The following is a 19,894-nucleotide window of genomic DNA, read 5'->3' as shown; positions in this document are numbered from 1 at the left end:
ATTAATTTCTGTTTGCTCAACGTCCAGTAACAAATATTTCGTGGGTATTCAGGACGATAAGCTGAATTTTGCCGAATAAACAATAATGCAACTAAATTGGTCATTCAATTGACAACTATTGAATTTCATAAAGTTAATAATTTTAAACGAAGGCAGAAAAGGTTTCCATGGGATTAAAATTTACGTTTACGTTCACAAAATCTATATTTTTTTTCTTTCAAAAATACAACAAAAAATTCACGGGATTAAAACCTGTGTACGCAGTACATTGTTTTAGAAGATGCATTTCATTTCTTTGTTTAATGTCTTGTTGATGAAACAAGATCGCATCGGCTTTTAAAGTCATGTCCATATACGCATAACGTGCTTTTTCGATAAAAAAAATCTATTGATTTATTTGTTTTACTTTTCAAATTTCTCGCAAGAACCAAAAACATCATTACAGTCAAAAAAGTTGTTTGCAATATTTTCATTATAAAATTTTGAAAAATATGAAAAAATCCGTCAGCTTTATCTAAACCTTCTGTTCTTTTGCCATGCAATGAACGCATTCTCAACTTTTCAAATTAAATTATCAACTTTATGTAAAAATCCAAATATAAATTATGTCAAATCACATATTACACCATGCAAAGCAGCTTTGTTTATAAGTAGGAAAATCACAAATTTAAAGAGTAAACTAAATCTGAAAATTAAATACATGTAAAAAATGTATCAAAGTTTCACAATTCCGTGCGTTTAACAAGCCAAACATCTGTCAGTGATGCATTTCATTTGTTATTTGTATGTCAACATGATTCCATATTCAATTGTATGTTTTAACGCGTATGGTCCAAATACTCATATATACTCATTCGGAACATGTATTTATATTGTAATTATCAATCAATTTTTTTCTCTAATGTATGCGCCTCATGCATCTATCGGTAATGAAATATGTTGATGTTTTTGTCGTTTAAAAAAGATTTTTTTTAATTTTATTTTCAAATTAATTTCTAATATGAAAAAGAGATGTGTTATAACAGTCAATGAAAATCAGTCAACCATTGACCCAGATTATATTAACTACGTCATCATAATTCAACCGATACAAATGTGCATATAATTACGTTTTCCTACAAAGAACATTAACCCGTTCACCCCCAAACTTTAAATGTAAAATATCATTCCAATGATGTCGTTGAAAGTTTGTTTAACAGCATAGTTAATCCCTTTCCAAACTGTTGTCCCGAATAATACATTTAAGGCTTATGCCATAGAACCCTTATAAAAATGTTATTGACAACCTCTCTATAAATAAGCTCATTCAATAGACTGATTAATATATATGGGAAGTATAACTATAATACGAATTTCCTTAACAATTTGAATGTAAAATGTACATTTTTTAACGAAAGGTTGACAATTCGGACGTATTGCTCTTCTCCACTAAATCTGAATGATATAAACCGATTCTCCCTTCTACCCCTACAGGTAGAGTGTGATCCAATTTCAGCAGAATTTCCAATTTTGCTGTATGCGTCCTGTGCGGTACTTCAGCGGTAAAATTTCTAGATATTATTTTCAAAAATTTAATTATCTAAGAATTGAATGGTTCTTTTTGTAATTTTAATGGATTGAAAAAGTGGTGACCGAAGCACATTTTGTATGAAGCACACTCACTAAAATGTGCGCACGTTCCGCCTCCACCCCGTCCCCACCCTCGCAATTGAGGCGAGCACACAATTATAAGACTGACACAGAAGATGTCCCCTGTTGAAGTTTATCAATAATGTTCAAGGCGTATTGAAGCTTGGGGTATTGGAAAACTTATTTATTTGGCGGATGCATGTCTTAAACTATAAATGGCCCGCCTGTGTCGAATTTAGTTTGTATTGCAATGTTGTTAAATTCTATGTTTTATATCTATTTGATGGCATACACTATATTGTTCAATGGCAGCAATATATATATGATTTGAATGTTTTTATGTCTATGTATGTTAAGTAAGTCATTAAAGTATTAAAAATATCTATTTCTTTGTAATTCCAGCTGTCTAGCCAACTCGAGTGGTAACGGTAATGTCTTTGGTGTCCTCTACGCGGTTCGGGTTCGATCATGTCTATTCCATTTAAAGGATGCAGACTTTTTGTCTTGCATAAGTTTACAAATTATGACCAATGAGAGAAAAATGTCAACTTTTTGGTGTGACAGCAGTTTCGTGAGGAAAACAAAAACAAAATTTCTGTCATTGGTCTGATATTGTGTTTTATATAGCACCATAACAGACATTGAACAAAATAAATCATTTAAGAAATTAAGACAACAGGAAGTTGCTAGCTTCAGTATAAATTTGCTTAACCCGACACGATTTTCTTTGATAGAATAAACTATAATAGTATTAAAGGCTGAAACAACAAGAAAGAATTCAAAAAAGAATATTTTAGCGCCTTCCTGAAAAAACAAGGATAAAAAAATGCATGTACCGGTATTTTCTCGAAAAGCAATATAGCATCAAATCGCTACAATACCAAAAGAAAGCTAGACGTATCGCTTTTTTTGTATTGATTAATTGTATATTTTCCGACAATGTGCCTTATGTTGTATATCTAATTCTCTTTGTATATATGTAAATAATGCAAATCATCTTTTCATTTAATGACATAGAAAAAACTAATATCAAAATATTAATAAAATTTCATTAAGACACGTCAATAACTTGCCTTTCGAACTATTCTGCCAGTTCTCATCAGCATACTTGTTCAACCAGATGACAAACGTGATTGAAGAGTGCTTGAAAAACAATGAATAATATCTCTATTAAATGGATTCTTAGTGTACTCACCTCCAATTCGATTACAAACTAATCAGGACTTATTAGTTGTATATTTCATCTAAGTAATGAAATATATTTCACGGATGTATTGTTACACGGATGTAAACTGAGGACAGATGGTTGTTTTATATTTAAGTTAATTTCTTATGACGATTGAAATAGATTAGTTCCGCTAAATACATGTAAATTTATAGAAGAAAAAACTGTATATCTTTGATCTTCTTGGTCCATTCTTGTTACATTAGCAAATATGTGCAATCTGTTGGAGATATTATATAAAGGAGCTGTTGTCTGTGTCATAATATTTAATAGTTTTCATGTTTTAAAAATGTTATTCAAAGTCGACCAAACGGGGAATGGGCAATTAATGTGTATGTATGCCTTCAAACCGGGGAATAGGCAAGACTTTGCTTTACAAAAATACCAAATTCCAAGGTATATATTTTCATTCAAAAAGGGGAAGTCTATAAAAATTGACAAAATATCAAATGTTTATTAACCTCACCACATGCTCTTTGTCTTTTTTTGTCGTCTGTCAAAACGTGTGTTTTCATTACAAGCTTAAATCAAGCCGTTGGTTTCCACGAACCCAAATGAAACGACAGTAAACCAAACTGAACCCGTGGGGTAAAAAGAGAATAAAAAAATCTACAATCAATACCAAATTCTCTAAGGGACACAAAACACAAGAAATATAGTCTACAACGAGACTGTTGAACCTGGGTTACCTAAGTCAAGATTTGTTCCGAACGGATAGATTTTTCTACATGTCCTACGATAAATTAGTACTACGTACGATTGGATATCTTAGCTTATGTGGTTTTATGCATATCAGCCTAATTTAGGCTAAGAAGTTTAATTCATGGTATATCTGAACTTAATTACTTATTTCAAAGGCAGATTTACATATGACAGCTTGTTCAGGACATATGTAAATTATGATGCATACATGTGCATATTAGCTTTATTACAATAGTAGTATTGGTTTTACGACATGTATATAAGCAGATGTCTATTTATATAGAAACAAGTGTCGATGTCAATTTTGAAAATATTCTTGTATGCTGATAAAACCTAACAAAAGAATAACATACCTTACAAGTGACACGTACTCATTAAAAATATTCTTTACCATGTGCAATTCCAGAAACTATTGATTCCTGTTTGAAGCCTTAGGTCGTGTCTGTTTTTTAATTGTTTTTCGTCAGTCAAATTTCAAAATCGAAAGGCCGGTCAGAAAGAAAATTAAAAAAAAAACCACACACATCCATACTTAAATTTAACTCTGTTGTCTCTTTGGTAATCAGACCACATCTCCTTGTTTTATATTAAGTATGTATACAGATTGACGAAAATTTTAAACATGACCATTATTATTGTTCATAAATTATAAGTAGCAAAATACACATCAGTATATAACATTTGTTTTACAAAGTAATGCTATACATGATATATGACTTCAGATTTTAAGTCCCCTTGAAATTTTCGATGTTGTTTTATTTTCAAAATATTTTCTAAAATGTATTTGTGTTTCTTTTTGTAGACAATAAAAAAATACCACCGAGCACACCAAAAACAAAGAAAACTACTACCTTGTCCTTATCTTAAAGACAAAAAGAAAACCACAACCTAGATCTTATCTTAAAGAAACAAAGAAAACCACAACCTTGCCCTTATCATATAGAAACAAAGAAAATCATAACCTTGCCCTTATCACAAAGAAACAACGAAATACAGTACCTTTCTTTTTTTGTAAAGAAGAAAAGAAAACAAATATCTTGCCCTTAACGCAAAAAAACAAAAGCTTGCCCTTATTGTAAAGAAACAAAGAAAACCATTACCTTACCCTTATCGCAAAGAAACAAACAAAATCATGACCTTGCCCTGATCGTAAAGAAACAAAAATATGCACTTCTTCGATCCACGGCCTGGTCACTATTTGTCGTTAGATCTAAGCGTAAAAAACAAACTTGGTTGAATCCTGTTGCATTGTGAAAGTGTAAAATTTGTCGTTTCGGGTCGGTTATGCGTGCATCTCTCATATTCGTACAAACTTAAAATTCGTTTCCCCTTACAACGGGTATTGCTGTCAACTAACACTGAATGATTTTCCACTCAGGTAATACGAGATACTCAAGAGGGTTCCACTATCAATTTACAGTACACCTCAGCAATAGTCTGAACAGTAAACTTAAATCCAGATATGTAATTCGGATGTTACAGAGAGTAATTCATTTGGGTACTATATAATATTTTCCTAAAACTCGGGAGTTTGATGCACAAATATCGGGCTATTCCTTTCATCCCTGATTTTTGTTTAGGATTGTGTTGCTTTATCTTTGTTTCTATGTACCTTTTTTACGAATATTGTTGATCTTTTCATTTCTTTTCTTTCGTCTGTTTTTTTTTCAACTTTAAATCTTTGGTTGCCGCTCATATCTTCTTACTTTCTTATTGACCTAATCTTAGCGCTTTCTATCATGTTGAAAATTTGTGTACAAATTGATACGTACTACCTATATATAACGTTAGAATGAGTGTGCACTTAAATTTTCGTTTGGACTCTTTTATAAAATAAAATATGTGCGTCGTGTCAACTAAAAAGTGTATACATGTACAATGTATAAACACATCTCAAAGGTACAGCATCCTAAGATGCGAAGCAGTTTTATAAGTGTTCGTAAACATGAACCGATCCAGAATTTTTTTAGGAGTGTGTCACCCACCATTTTTGTCACAAAAAAAGAGTAGAGCCAGTAACCGAATTAGCAATACATGATCGGTAATTACATATTCAATGTATATTAATGTGGAATTAGTTTCCTTATGATATAAATCTATTGTATTGGAAATAGATTGACAAGATTGTCATTAATGACTAACTGGTATATAAATCAAAATTTTGAATATACTCTATATGGTGCATAAATTTTGCTAACAAGAGGTAGGTGTCAAGTGCACCAGTTGACACCAAAGGAATCCGCCTCTGATAAAATATGTCATCTGGGCATAAAAGAGGGACGAAAGATACCAGAGGGACAGTCAAACTCATAGATCGAAAACAAACTGACAACGCCATGGCCAAAAATAAAAAGACAAACAGACAAATAATAGTACAGATGACACAACATAGAAAACTAAAGACTAAGCAACACGAACCCCACCAAAAACTGGGGGTGATCTCAGGTGCTCCGGAGGGGTTAGCAGATCCTGCTCCACATGTGGCACCCGTCGTGTTGCTTATGTTATTACAAATCCGGTAAATAGTCTAATTCGGTAGGATAATTTAGTAATACTATGCATTTTATCGAAAAGTAATTTTTACATTTACCATGTTTACAGTTAATTAATGTGAAAATTCGGCTTTTCACACAGATAGCCTTCGGACTTAGTTTCAGAGTCGACCCAATTTATCCATGATCAATAAACTCCTTCAAAATAACTGTTATTACTAGTACTTTAATCTACTACAGCCTGTCCTCGTTCGCTTTAAAAAAGAAAGAGGAAGTTAGCTTCTCATAACTGTCATCAATTATAAACTTTTTGTGTATATACAATTGTTAAAAACTACCATGCTGACAATATTTTCTTGAAGGACTATCGCAGTCACCTCATCGTGGAATACGCCGTAAATCTGTACGATAGAATTTATGCAAATTGATACTCATTTCTTTTTGTTAGGTCGATTGACATTTTTTGGACGCAAATTGCGACGAATGTTTACAAATTATTTTGACATATGTAGCATTTATTCAGACAATTTCCAAAGTCAGACAATTGAACATTTGTATATGTGATTTCGAAATTATCCCCTCATTACAGGAGCTGTCTACATTTTCAGTAGTGTATTCAGAAATATATTGTATATTTCCCGGAAACAGTGTCCCCATTCGTTGTCTAATGTGTTATGATGCACTACTTGTGGTGTCAACCCGAGTGTCAACCGAGTTTACGTAAACCATTTTGGAGTAATTGTACATTACTTTTTATAGTGTATTCCAGATGAATGATTTGATTTCTGAAAAGCACATGATGGCTTGTCTCGACGAAGAATTATGTTAGAATGGAAATAAATAAAAGTAGACGTCGGTTATACATCATCGAGACAAAATAACAAACGATATATAACTCGTAGTGATATTTAGAGGTCGTAACTAAACTCGAGTGATTATACCTTACGATATTTAATTGATTGGTGTTTGACGCTACTTTCATCACTGTTGACTCCATGCTATAAGATCTGAATTTTATTTGTAGATATCTATATGCATGTATACAACAGTCAGTCCGCTCATATAATAAATATTAAGACAACGACCAATCATCTTTTGTGTATGTAAAGGGGGGCATATTTTTCCTTATTGTTCTAGTTCTAAATTTCTTTAAAAAAATAATATTGAAATGGAAAAAAAATCATGTGTTTCCACTGAAAATTAGGTTAGGAAATATATTAAAATTTAGTATCTAAAAATAATCATGTTCTTGTATGAAGCTGAAAAAAATGTGTGTGGTTTTTTTTTTTGTTTTTTTTTTTTTCTTCTTTTTTTGGGATAATAAAAAATGAGTTTGTCCCGAGATAAATACATGCCTTCTCCACCGCTCCCACACACAAACGCACAAGATAAATGGTCGGTGCCTGAGATGACCTAGTAAAGTCATTAGTAATTGGAGCTATTGTAATTAGCTGATCACAATCATTTCAAATTGTATTATAAAAATACATAAAATCATAAAAAAATATATCAATACAAACTCGTACTATCGTAAAAGATTTAATTATAATATTATTTGATATATCATCACATATATCTATTGACGAAATAAAATAAAACCTGTAATATGAACTTTTGAGTTCGATTTAAGGTAACATGTGGCTGCCTGATTTACAGTAAGAAAGATACATACTTTTTGACATTAAGACTGTATGTAAACTTTATATTTACAATAAGATCTTTTGTGTAATGAGGTACTAATCAATACCATGTTTACGGAGAATTGATATTGTTTAAAAAAAAATGTTTGGAACTTTGAATGGGTACCCACAATATATATCTTTATTCTCATTAACCAAAAAATCCATTGTACAGAGATATTATAAACAATGACAGTATTGAATAATGACATGAAAGTTAACAAGGAATTTTCCCGTCTTTAATTGTCGTCTCGAACCTTGAATAGCAACAAGAGCTCTACATAGTAACAGTAATGGTTCCTGAATCTAATCAGATTGTGAATTTTTAATGGTTAATTTGAATTATATTCACATAAGTTTCCTCTTAGTATCATGTATATAGTCATTTTCTGTAAATCTTATCTTCATTAAATGATAAAATAATTCAAAACACAAAGGTTTATCAACTCCCAGGCGTAGATATCCGCTGAAACTACTATAACTATAGTCTAACAGTAGTCTCAGATGACCGTGGCATGATTGGTTTAACTTATAGGAAATTTTGTTTTTAACCTAGCTCTTCAATTTTACAATTCATTTGGCATTCTAACTGTTTACGATTATATCGTCACTGTCTCTTGTTACGACCAGACGACAATTAAAAGCGGGAACATTTCTTTGTATCTTTAATGGGTTTGTTTGTCCATATACACTTTGGTTGTTGGCGTTTTTAAGAAGACATTATACCAAATTAACCCGAACAACTCCCCGTAATCGATCTCTCCTATTTGCGAGGAATGTATAGCACCGTAGAGTAGCGGAATTTAACGACTGAATTATTCGGGTTATTGCAAAATTTGATTGATTGTTGGTTGCTTAACATCCAGTGGCAAATATTTCAATTTCATGCATTTTTAGGACGATGCAGAATTTGAAGAATTCAGATTAATATTTGATAATAAAAACTAATCTTAGTTTATGAAATGTATTTCAACTTATAACTTGAAAAGAAAAGTACATGTCAACGTGCTACTAGAAATCATTATATATTTTCGAATCAATAAATTATGAGAAATATACCTTGATAAAAACTGCTTATGAAAAAAGCAAACATAAATCTCTTCTGTTACCGTGAAAAGTGAGAAAGTCAAATAAAAGGAATGCAAAATCTATGTTACAGTCACTAAACAAGAAGAAAAAAAATGACTCCTCTTTATACATTTGTAAATTAAGGTTCCAACTCCCTCGGCCAAAATTTGTTCAGAGATTAATTTGGCTATTCCACCTAGGTCCCCTTTAATCATAAAGCTAACGTTTCTACGTATTTACAAGTATAGACACCCCAGTATACGCATCCGCTTCCAAATGATGCTTGAGCGTTCCTGAAGAATATAAATCCAGAAAAGCGCTTCAGACGCACGACATTTAAAAAGTATGATTTTTTTATTATGTTCATTTATTTATTTTCTTACCTAGTATGCATTTGTATTTTTTCAATTTACGTCATAATTTGTTTAATACCGGTTTTAATATTTGATATGAATATACATGTATGTGCTCTCCTGTGGAGGGCATTAAAGCGAATTTGCAGTTTAAAAATTCTTGGAGTACTTAAATGTATTTATTACGAAACAAAATACATGGGAAATTGATTTGATGTCGTATTCATGTATATCTTGTAACTTACACTTTGCCAATTAAAATTTAGTTCAATCGGCCATTAAAAGCTGGTGAACTATTTATATTTTTTATAAACTCGCTAAATTTATAACATTATCTTGTAGATAAAAGGCACTCCACTTGCAGAACAAATATTGTTTGTATTTTCTTTTTGATAAATCATTATAAATATATCTGTATCAATATAAATGTGTGTTTTACTGTAGACAACATTTGAAATGAAAATTGATTTTTTCAACTTTATTCTGATTTCTTTCTTTAAATCTATTTAATTGAATTTAAGCAAATAAAGAATTTAAAGGAAATATTGAATTTCTATATGGTAATATGATCCTGATCGATGTGATTCGCCTTACAATATATATACTTCTTTAAGTAAACATTCAATAATTAATTTTTTTAAAGTAAATCAAATAATTTGAAACACTTCACTTTTATGCAAAAAAAAAAAAAATAATTAATTAAAAAAACAAATGTCATGCAAAAAAAGTTGCTACGGCAATAACAAAAAAATACAAATTGATCTAAAACAGTAAAGACATTATAAAGAAATAAAAACGATATCGAAAATCGACACCTGGCGGAATATTACTTTTCATATAAAACCGTTTTAAAATAATTACACTTATTCTAACTTAATTGGTGCAACTTACCCAACTATAGCCTAGCGATGTCAACAAAAAGCCCCTTGTGTCATTCAATATTACAAATAACTTGTCTTCTGCAATAAGTGAATGATTGATTTAATCCCTGCTGACAAACTATTTCTAAGTTTTACTTCTAATTGAAGCCCGTTTTGTAATTTGTGCACACGTTCTGATTACTATACCATTCGGATGGTTGCTACTTACAAACTCTTCGTGTGCGATACATTAACCATCTTTTCATGCTAAGTTTACTTTTCCGTCAGTGTGGTTTGTTTTATTTCCACATCAAAATGTTTGTTTCATATTGTGATCAATGGAAATGAATTGTTGGATGTTAAATATTACTATTTTACTGCCAAATCAAATTTAGACATGATTAATTGATTTTTGGGAATAGAAAATGTAAATTTTATGATCGTTTGATTAAATTTCTGCATTAAAAGGTTTTTAATCAATGAACATACTAGCAACATCTTCAAGGCGAAAAGTACATATTTATCATATATATATATATACAGATTAGACATCGATCAGATGTTAGAATTTAAAAAGCAAGGGATCGATGTGACGTTAACACCGATCGAAAAACTGTAATTTGTTTTGCCCGTCACTATCTTCTAACAAATCTTAATAATTGATAAAGTTTTCTCAACAGAAAGATGGCTAATTCTGAGTCTGTGATTGCCTGTGGTTAACTACTTACTTTTATCATCCGAGACACTGGGATCACAGGGCTATTGGAGAGGAACATTTGATGAATCGCTTTCTTACTGCGAGTCGTGATCGAGTTTTAAAATTGTTTTTTATTTTACAAATGTAGTTAAAATTAGACCTACCGTCCGTGTTGTCTGCCTTTTTTTTAATTACTGTTTGATTATCATGGTTTCATAAATTCTGATAGACACCTTTCAAGGCCAATTGCAAGAAGCCGGTATTCTTTAAGGTATGATTGTTAAAAACGAGTCATGCTGAGCAAAGAACAAAATATCAAACGGTATATCTGTACGCGTCGTAGGAACGTTCACAAAAAAAGAGATTTAAATTAGGTTGATTGAAAAGTATGCGGTAGTTCTTTTAAAGCATGTTACATTCAGTTCAAAATACTTCAAACAAAATTTGTGTTATCAAAGATTTTCTGAGTTAATATCTTAAGTGTATGGGTAATATGTTTTCCTTAAGCAAATACTATCTCAATGTATCTAAGGGCAAACAAATATCAATATTGACAAACAAAGAAAGTATTGAAATTTTCCTTGTTTTAAGTATTATTTATATTTTAAAGGTTAAATGTCAAAATTAATTCAAAATCTTTGCAAATGTGTTGTAGTCAAAGTCTGTGTTTTACCGTCTTGTGGTTTAGTCTGAGGTTTACATAATTAGCTTACATGGATTTGCAATTACGAAGTGATTCAGAAATTGAAGTGGATTATTGCCTTTATAAAAATAAGGAGATGATTGCTAGTAAGACAACTCTCCACGAGAGACCAAATGAAGTAGAAGTTAGCAACTACAGGCCACCGTACGACCTTAAACAATGAGCAAAACCTTTACTACATAGCAAGCTATAATAAAAGACCCTGAAATGACAAATGTAAAACAATTGAAACGAGAATTCAACGGCCACATTCATGTCAAAAATAATAAACTAAAAAAACCAAATATGCTATACAGTAACAAACAACAGCCATTGAACTTAATGGCTGTCACGCAACTGAATTATATGGCTGTCACGACACTGAATTGTATGACTGTCACGCCACTGGACAGTATAGCTGTCACGACACTGAACTGTATGGCTGTTACGACACTGAACTGTATGACTGTTACGACACTGAACTATATGGCTGTCATGACACTGAACTGTATGGCTGTAACGACACTGAACTGTATAGCTGTTACGCTACTGAACTGTATGGCTGTTACTACACTGAATTGTATGAATGTCACGACACTGGACTGTATGGCTGTTACGACACTGAACTATATGGCTGTCACGAAACTGAACTGTGTGGCTGTCACAACACTGGACTGTATGGCTGTTACGACACTGAACTATATGGCTGTCACCACACTAAACTGTATGGCTGTAACGACACTGAACTGTATGGCTGTTACGACACTGAACCGTAAGCTGTCACGACACTGATCTGTATGGCTGTTACGACACTAAACTGTATGGCTGTCATGACGTTGAACTGTATGGCTGTTCCGACACTGAACTGTATGGCTGTTACGCCAATGAACTGTATGGCTGTTACGCCAATGAACCGTAAGCTGTCAAGACACTGAACTGTATGGCTGTTACGACACTGAACAGTATGGCTGTTACGATACTGACCTGTATGGCTGTTACGCCACTGAACCGTAAGCTGTTACGACACTGAACTGAATGGCTGACACGACACTGAAATGTATTGTTGTTATGACACTGAACTGTATGGCTGTTACGCCACTCAACTGTATGGCTGTTACGCCACTGAACTATCAGGCTGTTACGACACTGAACTGTATGGCTGTCATGACAATGAACTGTATTGCTGTTACGCCAATGAACCGTAAGCTGTCACGACACTGGACTGTATGGCTGTTATGGTACTGAACTGTATGGCTGTTACGCCACTGAACATTTAGCTGTTACGCCACTGAACTGTATGGCTGTTTCGACACTGAACCGTAAGCTGTCACGACACTGAATTGTATGGCTGTCATGACACTGAACTGTATGGCTGTTACGGCACAGAACTGTATGACTGTTTCGCCACTGAACTATCTTGCTGTTATGCCACTGAACTGTATGACTGTTACGCCACTGAACCGTAAGCTAATACGCCACTGAACTCTATGGCTGTTACGACACTGAACTGTATGGCTGTCACGACACTGAACTGTATGGCTGTCACGACACTGAACTGTATGGCTGTTACGACACTGGATAGTATGACTCACGCAACTGATTTATATGGCTGTCACGACACTGAATTGTATGACTGTCACGCCACTGGACAGTAAAGCTGTCACAACACTGAACTGTATGGCTGTTACGATACTGAACTGTATGGCTGTTACGACACTGAACTGTATGACTGTTACGACACTGAACTATATGGCTGTCATGACACTGAACTGTATGGCTGTAACGACACTGAACTGTATAGCTGTTACGCTACTGAACTGTATGGCTGTTACTACACTGAATTGTATGAATGTCACGACACTGGACTGTACGGCTGTTACGACACTGAACTATATGGCTGTCACGAAACTGAACTGTGTGGCTGTCACAACACTGGACTGTATGGCTGTTACGACACTGAACTATATGGCTGTCACCACACTGAACTGTATGGCTGTAACGACACTGAACTGTATGGCTGTTACGACACTGAACCGTAAGCTGTCACGACACTGATCTGTATGGCTGTTACGACACTAAACTGTATGGCTGTCATGACGTTGAACTGTATGGCTGTTCCGACACTGAACTGTATGGCTGTTACGCCAATGAACTGTATGGCTGTTACGCCAATGAACCGTAAGCTGTCAAGACACTGAACTGTATGGCTGTTACGACACTGAACAGTATGGCTGTTATGATACTGACCTGTATGGCTGTTACGCCACTGAACCGTAAGCTGTTACGACACTGAACTGTATGGCTGACACGACACTGAAATGTATTGTTGTTATGACACTGACCTGTATGGCTGTTACGCCACTCAACTGTATGGCTGTTACGCCACTGAACTATCAGGCTGTTACGACACTGAACTGTATGGCTGTCATGACAATGAACTGTATTGCTGTTACGCCAATGAACCGTAAGCTGTCACGACACTGGACTGTATGGCTGTTACGGTACTGAACTGTATGGCTGTTACGCCACTGAACATTTAGCTGTTACGCCACTGAACTGTATGGCTGTTTCGACACTGAACCGTAAGCTGTCACGACACTGAATTGTATGGCTGTCATGACACTGAACTGTATTGCTGTTACGGCACAGAACTGTATGACTGTTTCGCCACTGAACTATCTTGCTGTTATGCCACTGAACTGTATGACTGTTACGCCACTGAACCGTAAGCTAATACGCCACTGAACTCTTTGGCTGTTACGACACTGAACTGTATGGCTGTCACGACACTGAACTGTATGCCTGTTACGACACTGGATAGTATGACTGTCACGACAGTGAATTGTATGGTTGTTACGACACTGAATTGTATGACTGTCACGACACTGGACAGTATGGCTGTTACGACACCGAACCGTAAGTTGTAACAACACTGAACTGTATGGCTGTTACGACACTGGATTGTATGACTGTCACGACAGTGAACTGTATGGTTGTTACGACACTGGATTGTATGACTGTCACGACAGTGAACTGTATGACTGTAATGACACTGAACCGTAAGCTGTAACGACACTGAACTGTATGGCTGTCATAACACTGAACTGTATGGCTGTAACGACACTGAACTGTATGGCCGTCATGACACTAAACTGTATGGCTGTCACGACACTGGACTGTATGGCTGTCATGACACTGAACTGTATGGCTGTTACGCCACTGAACCGTAAGCTCTTACGACACTGAACTATATGGCTGTCATGACACTGAACTGTATGGCTGTTACGACACTGAACTGTATGGCTGTCATGACACTGAACTTGGCTGTCACGCCACTGGACTGTATAGCTGTCACGACACTGAACTATATGGCTGGTACGATACTGAACTATATGGCTGTCACGAAACTGAACTGTGTGGCTGTCACAACACTGGACTGTATGGCTGTTACGACACTGAACTATATGGCTGTCACCACACTGAACTGTATGGCTGTAACGACATTGAACTGTATGGCTGTTACGACACTGAACCATAAGCTGTCACAACACTGATCTCTATGGCTGTTACGACACTAAACTGTATGGCTGTAATGACGTTGAACTGTATGGCTGTTCCGACACTGAACTGTATGGCTGTTACGCCAATGAACTGTATGGCTGTTACGCCAATGAACCGTAAGCTGTCAAGACACTGAACTGTATGGCTGTTACGACACTGAACAGTATGGCTGTAACGATACTGATCTGTATGGCTGTTACACCACTGAACCGTAAGCTGTTACGACACTGAACTGTATGGCTGTCACGACACTGAAATGTATTGTTGTTATGACACTGAACTGTATGGCTGTTACGCCACTCAACTGTATGGCTGTTACGCCACTGAACTATCAGGTTGTTACGACACTGAACTGTATGGCTGTCATGACAATGAACTGTATGGCTGTTACGCCAATGAACCGTAAGCTGTCACGACACTGGACTGTATGGCTGTTACGACACTGAACTGTATGGCTGTTACGATACTGAACTGTATGACTGTTACGCCACTGAACATTTAGCTGTTACGCCACTGAACTGTATGGCTGTTTCGACACTGAACCGTAAGCTGTCACGACATTGAATTGTATGGCTGTCATGACACTGAACTGTATGGCTGTTACGGCACAGAACTGTATGGCTGTTACGGCACAGAACTGTATGACTGTTTCGCCACTGAACTATCTGGCTGTTATGCCACTGAACTGTATGACTGTTATGCCACTGAACCGTAAGCTGTTACGCCACTGAACTCTATGGCTGTTACGACATTGAACTGTATGGCTGTTACGACACTGGATTGTATGACTGTCACGACAGTGAACAGTATGGTTGTTACGACACTGAATTGTATGACTGTCACGACACTGGACAGTATGGCTGTTACGACACCGAACCGTAAGTTGTAACGACACTGAACTGTATGGCTGTTACGACACTGGATTGTATGACTGTCACGACAGTGAACTGTATGGTTGTTACAACACTGGAATGTATGACTGTCACGACAGTGAACTGTATGACTGTTATGACACTGAACCGTAAGCTGTAACGACACTGAACTGTATGGCTGTCATTACACTGAACTGTATGGCTGTTACGACACTGAACTGTATGGCTGTCATGACACTGAACTGTATGGCTGTCACGACACTGGACTGTATGGCTGTCACGACACTGAACTGTATGGCTGTTACGCCACTGAACCGTAAGCTGTTACGACACTGAACTGTATGGCTGTTACGACACTGAACTGTATGGCTGTTACGCTATTGAACTGTATGGCTGTTACGACACTGAACTGTATGGCTGTTACGACATTGGACTGTATGGCTGTCACAACACTGAACTGTATGATTGTTACGCCACTGAACCGTAAGCTGTTACGACACTGAATTATATGACTGTTACGACACTGAAGTGTATAGCTGGCACGACACTGAACTGTATGGCTGTTACGACACTGAACTGTATGGCTGTTTCGACACTGAATTGTGTGGCAGTTACGCCACTGAATTGTATGGCTGTTACGCCACTGAACCGTAAGCTGTTACGACACTGAACTGTATGGATGTTACAACACTGAACTGTCAGCTGTTACGACACTGAGCTGTATGGCTGTCATGACACTGAAATGTATGGCTGTCACGACACTGAACTGTATGGCTGTTACGACACTGGACTGTATGGCTGTTTCGACACTGAATTATGTGGCTCGTACGCCACTGAACTGTATGGCTGTTACGCCACTGAACCGTAAGCTGTTACGACACTAAACTGTATGGATGTTACGACACTGGACAGTATGGCTGTTATGAAATTGAACTGTATGGCTGTTACGACACTGAACTTTATGGCTGTTACGACACTGGACTGTATGACTGTTACGCCAATGAACTGTAAGCTGTCACGACACTGAACTGTATGGCTGTTACGACACTGAACTGTATGGCTGTTACGATACTGACCTGTATGGCTGAACCGTAAGCTGTTACGCCAATGAACCGTAAGCTGTCACGACACTGAACTGTATGGTTGTCATGACACTGAACTGTATGGCTGTTACGACACTGAACTGTATGGTTGTTACGACACTGAACTGTATGGCTGTTACGACACTGAACTGTATGGCTATTACGATACTGGACTGTATAGTTGTTACGACACTGAACTGTATGGCTGTTCCTACACTGAACTGTATATTTGTTACGACACTGAACTGTATGGCTGTTACGACACTGAACTATATGGTTGTTACGACACTGAACATTATGGCTGTTACCCCAATGAACCGTAAGCTGTCACGACACTGAACTGTTAGGTTGTCATGACACTGAACTGTATGGCTGTTACGACACTGGACTGGATGGTTGTTACGACACTGAACTGTATGGCTGTTACGACACTGAACTGTATGGTTGTTACGACACTGAACTGTATGGCTTTTACGACACTGAACTGTATGGCTGTTACGACACTGGACTGAATGGTTAATACGACACTGAATTGTATGGCTGTTACGACACTGAACTGTATGGTGGGCATGACACTGAACTGTATGGTTGTCATGACACTGAACTGTATGGTTGTTACGATACTGAATTGTATGACTGTCACGACACTGGACAGTATGGCTGTTACGCCAATGATCTGTAAGCTGTCACGACACTGAACTGTATGGTTGTCATGACACTGAACTGTATGGCTGTTACGACACTGGACTGTATGGTTGTTACGACACTGAACTGTATGACTGTTACGATACTGAACTGTATATTTGTTACGACACTGAACTGTATGGCTGTTACGACACTGAACTGTATGGCTGTTACGACACCGGACTGTATGGCTGTAACGACACTGAACTGTATGGCTGTTACGACATTGAACAGTATGGCTGTTACGATACTGGACTGTATGGCTGTTACGACACTGAATTGTATGATTGTCATGACACTGAACTATATGGCTGTTACGACACTGAACTGTATGGCTGTTACGACACTGAACTGTATGACTATTCCTACACTGAACTGTATATTTGTTACGACACTGAACTGTATGGCTGTTACGACACTGAACTATATGGTTGTAACGACACTGAACATTATGGCTGTTACGCCAATGAACCGTAAGCTGTCACGACTCTGAACTGTTAGGTTGTCATGACACTGAACTGTATGGCTGTTACGACACTGAACTCTATGGCTGTTACGACACTGAACTGTATGGTTGTTACGACACTGAACTGAATGGCTTTTACGACACTGAACTGTATGGCTGTTACGACACTGGACTGAATGGTTAATACGACACTGAATTGTATGGCTGTTACGATACTGAACTGTATGGTTGGCATGACACTGAACTGTATGGTTGTCATGACACTGAACTGTATGGTTGTTACGATACTGAATTGTATGACTGTCACGACACTGGACAGTATGGCTGTTACGCCAATGATCTGTAAGCTGTCACGACACTGAACTGTATGGTTGTCATGACACTGAATTGTATGGCTGTTACGACACTGGACTGTATGGTTGTTACGACACTGAACTGTATGACTGTTACGATACTGAACTGTATAGTTGTTACGACACTGAACTGTATGGCTGTAACGACACTGAACTGTATGGCTGTTACGACACCGGACTGTATGGCTGTAACGACACTGAACTGTATAGCTGTTACGACATTGAACAGTATGGCTGTTACGACACTGTACTGTATGGCTGTTACGACACTGAATTGTATGATTGTCATGACACTGAACTATATGGCTGTTATGACACTGAACTGTATGGCTGTTACGACACTGAACTGTATGACTGTTTCGCCACTGAACTGTATGGCTGTTACGACACTGGACAGTATGGCTGTTACGACACTGAACTGTGTGGCTGTTACGACACTGGACTGTATGGCTGTTACGACACTGAATTGTATGGTTGTTACGACACTTAACTGTATGGCTGTTACGACACTGAACTGTATGGCTGTTACGACATTGGACTGTATGGCTGTCACGACACTGAACTGTATGATTGTTACGCCACTGAACCGTAAGCTGTTACGACACTGAATTATATGACTGTTACGACACTAAAGTGTATGGCTGGCACGACACTGAACTGTATGGCTGTTACGAGACTGAACTTTATGGCTGTTTCGACACTGAATTGTGTGGCAGTTACGCCACTGAATTGTATGGCTGTTACGCCACTGAACCGTAAGCTGTTACGACACTGAACTGTATGGATGTTACAACACTGAACTGTCAGCTGTTACGACACTGAGCTGTATGGCTGTCATGACACTGAAATGTATGGCTGTCACGACACTGAACTGTATGGCTGTTACGACACTGGACTGTATGGCTGTTTCGACACTGAATTATGTGGCTCGTACGCCACTGGACTGTATGGCTGTTACGACACTGAATTGTATGATTGTCATGACACTGAACTATATGGCTGTTACGACACTGAACTGTATGGCTGTTACGACACTGAACTGTATGACTGTTTCGCCACTGAACTGTATGGCTGTTACGACAATGGACTGTATGGCTGTTACGACACTGAACTGTGTGGCTGTTACGACACTGGACTGTATGGCTGTTACGACACTGAATTGTATGGTTGTTACGACACTGAACTGTATAACTGTTACGACACTGAACTGTATGGCTGTTACGACACTGAACTGTATGTCTGTTACGCCACAATTGACTTTATATATATATATATGAAAAATATTATTTTAATTCAGTAACTGTATCAGTTTATTTTCACAAACTGATCCACGCCTAAATAGATTGGATGTTGATTGTTGCTATTTTTAAACATTATATATATATATATATGCCTTATTACTATAAAACTTTACAATAACAAGGGCACAGAGAAGAACAAAGACATGATATAAGCATACAAAGGTACATATGCTGGGATTAAATCAAAC

At 36.6% G+C, this 19,894-nt stretch overlaps 1 protein-coding gene across 1 annotated transcript in view; it reads right to left on the bottom strand.

The window, feature by feature from the left end:
* The window catches only part of LOC127709668 (extracellular serine/threonine protein kinase FAM20C-like), a 69,213-nt gene extending 58,879 nt beyond the window's left edge, over window positions 1–10,334 (bottom strand). Inside the window, exon 1 of the mRNA XM_052215299.1 lies at window positions 10,040–10,334. The gene's annotated coding sequence lies outside the window, so the exon portion shown is untranslated. The remainder of the gene's footprint in view (window positions 1–10,039) is intronic.
* Between the last annotated feature and the right edge of the window lie 9,560 nt (window positions 10,335–19,894).

Source organism: Mytilus californianus, unplaced genomic scaffold (assembly GCF_021869535.1).
Source record: "Mytilus californianus isolate M0D057914Y unplaced genomic scaffold, xbMytCali1.0.p SCAF_7, whole genome shotgun sequence".
Taxonomy (NCBI): Eukaryota; Metazoa; Mollusca; class Bivalvia; order Mytilida; family Mytilidae; genus Mytilus; species Mytilus californianus.
Note: the sequence above shows the minus strand (reverse complement) of the source record. Positions and strands in the feature narration are given on the sequence as shown.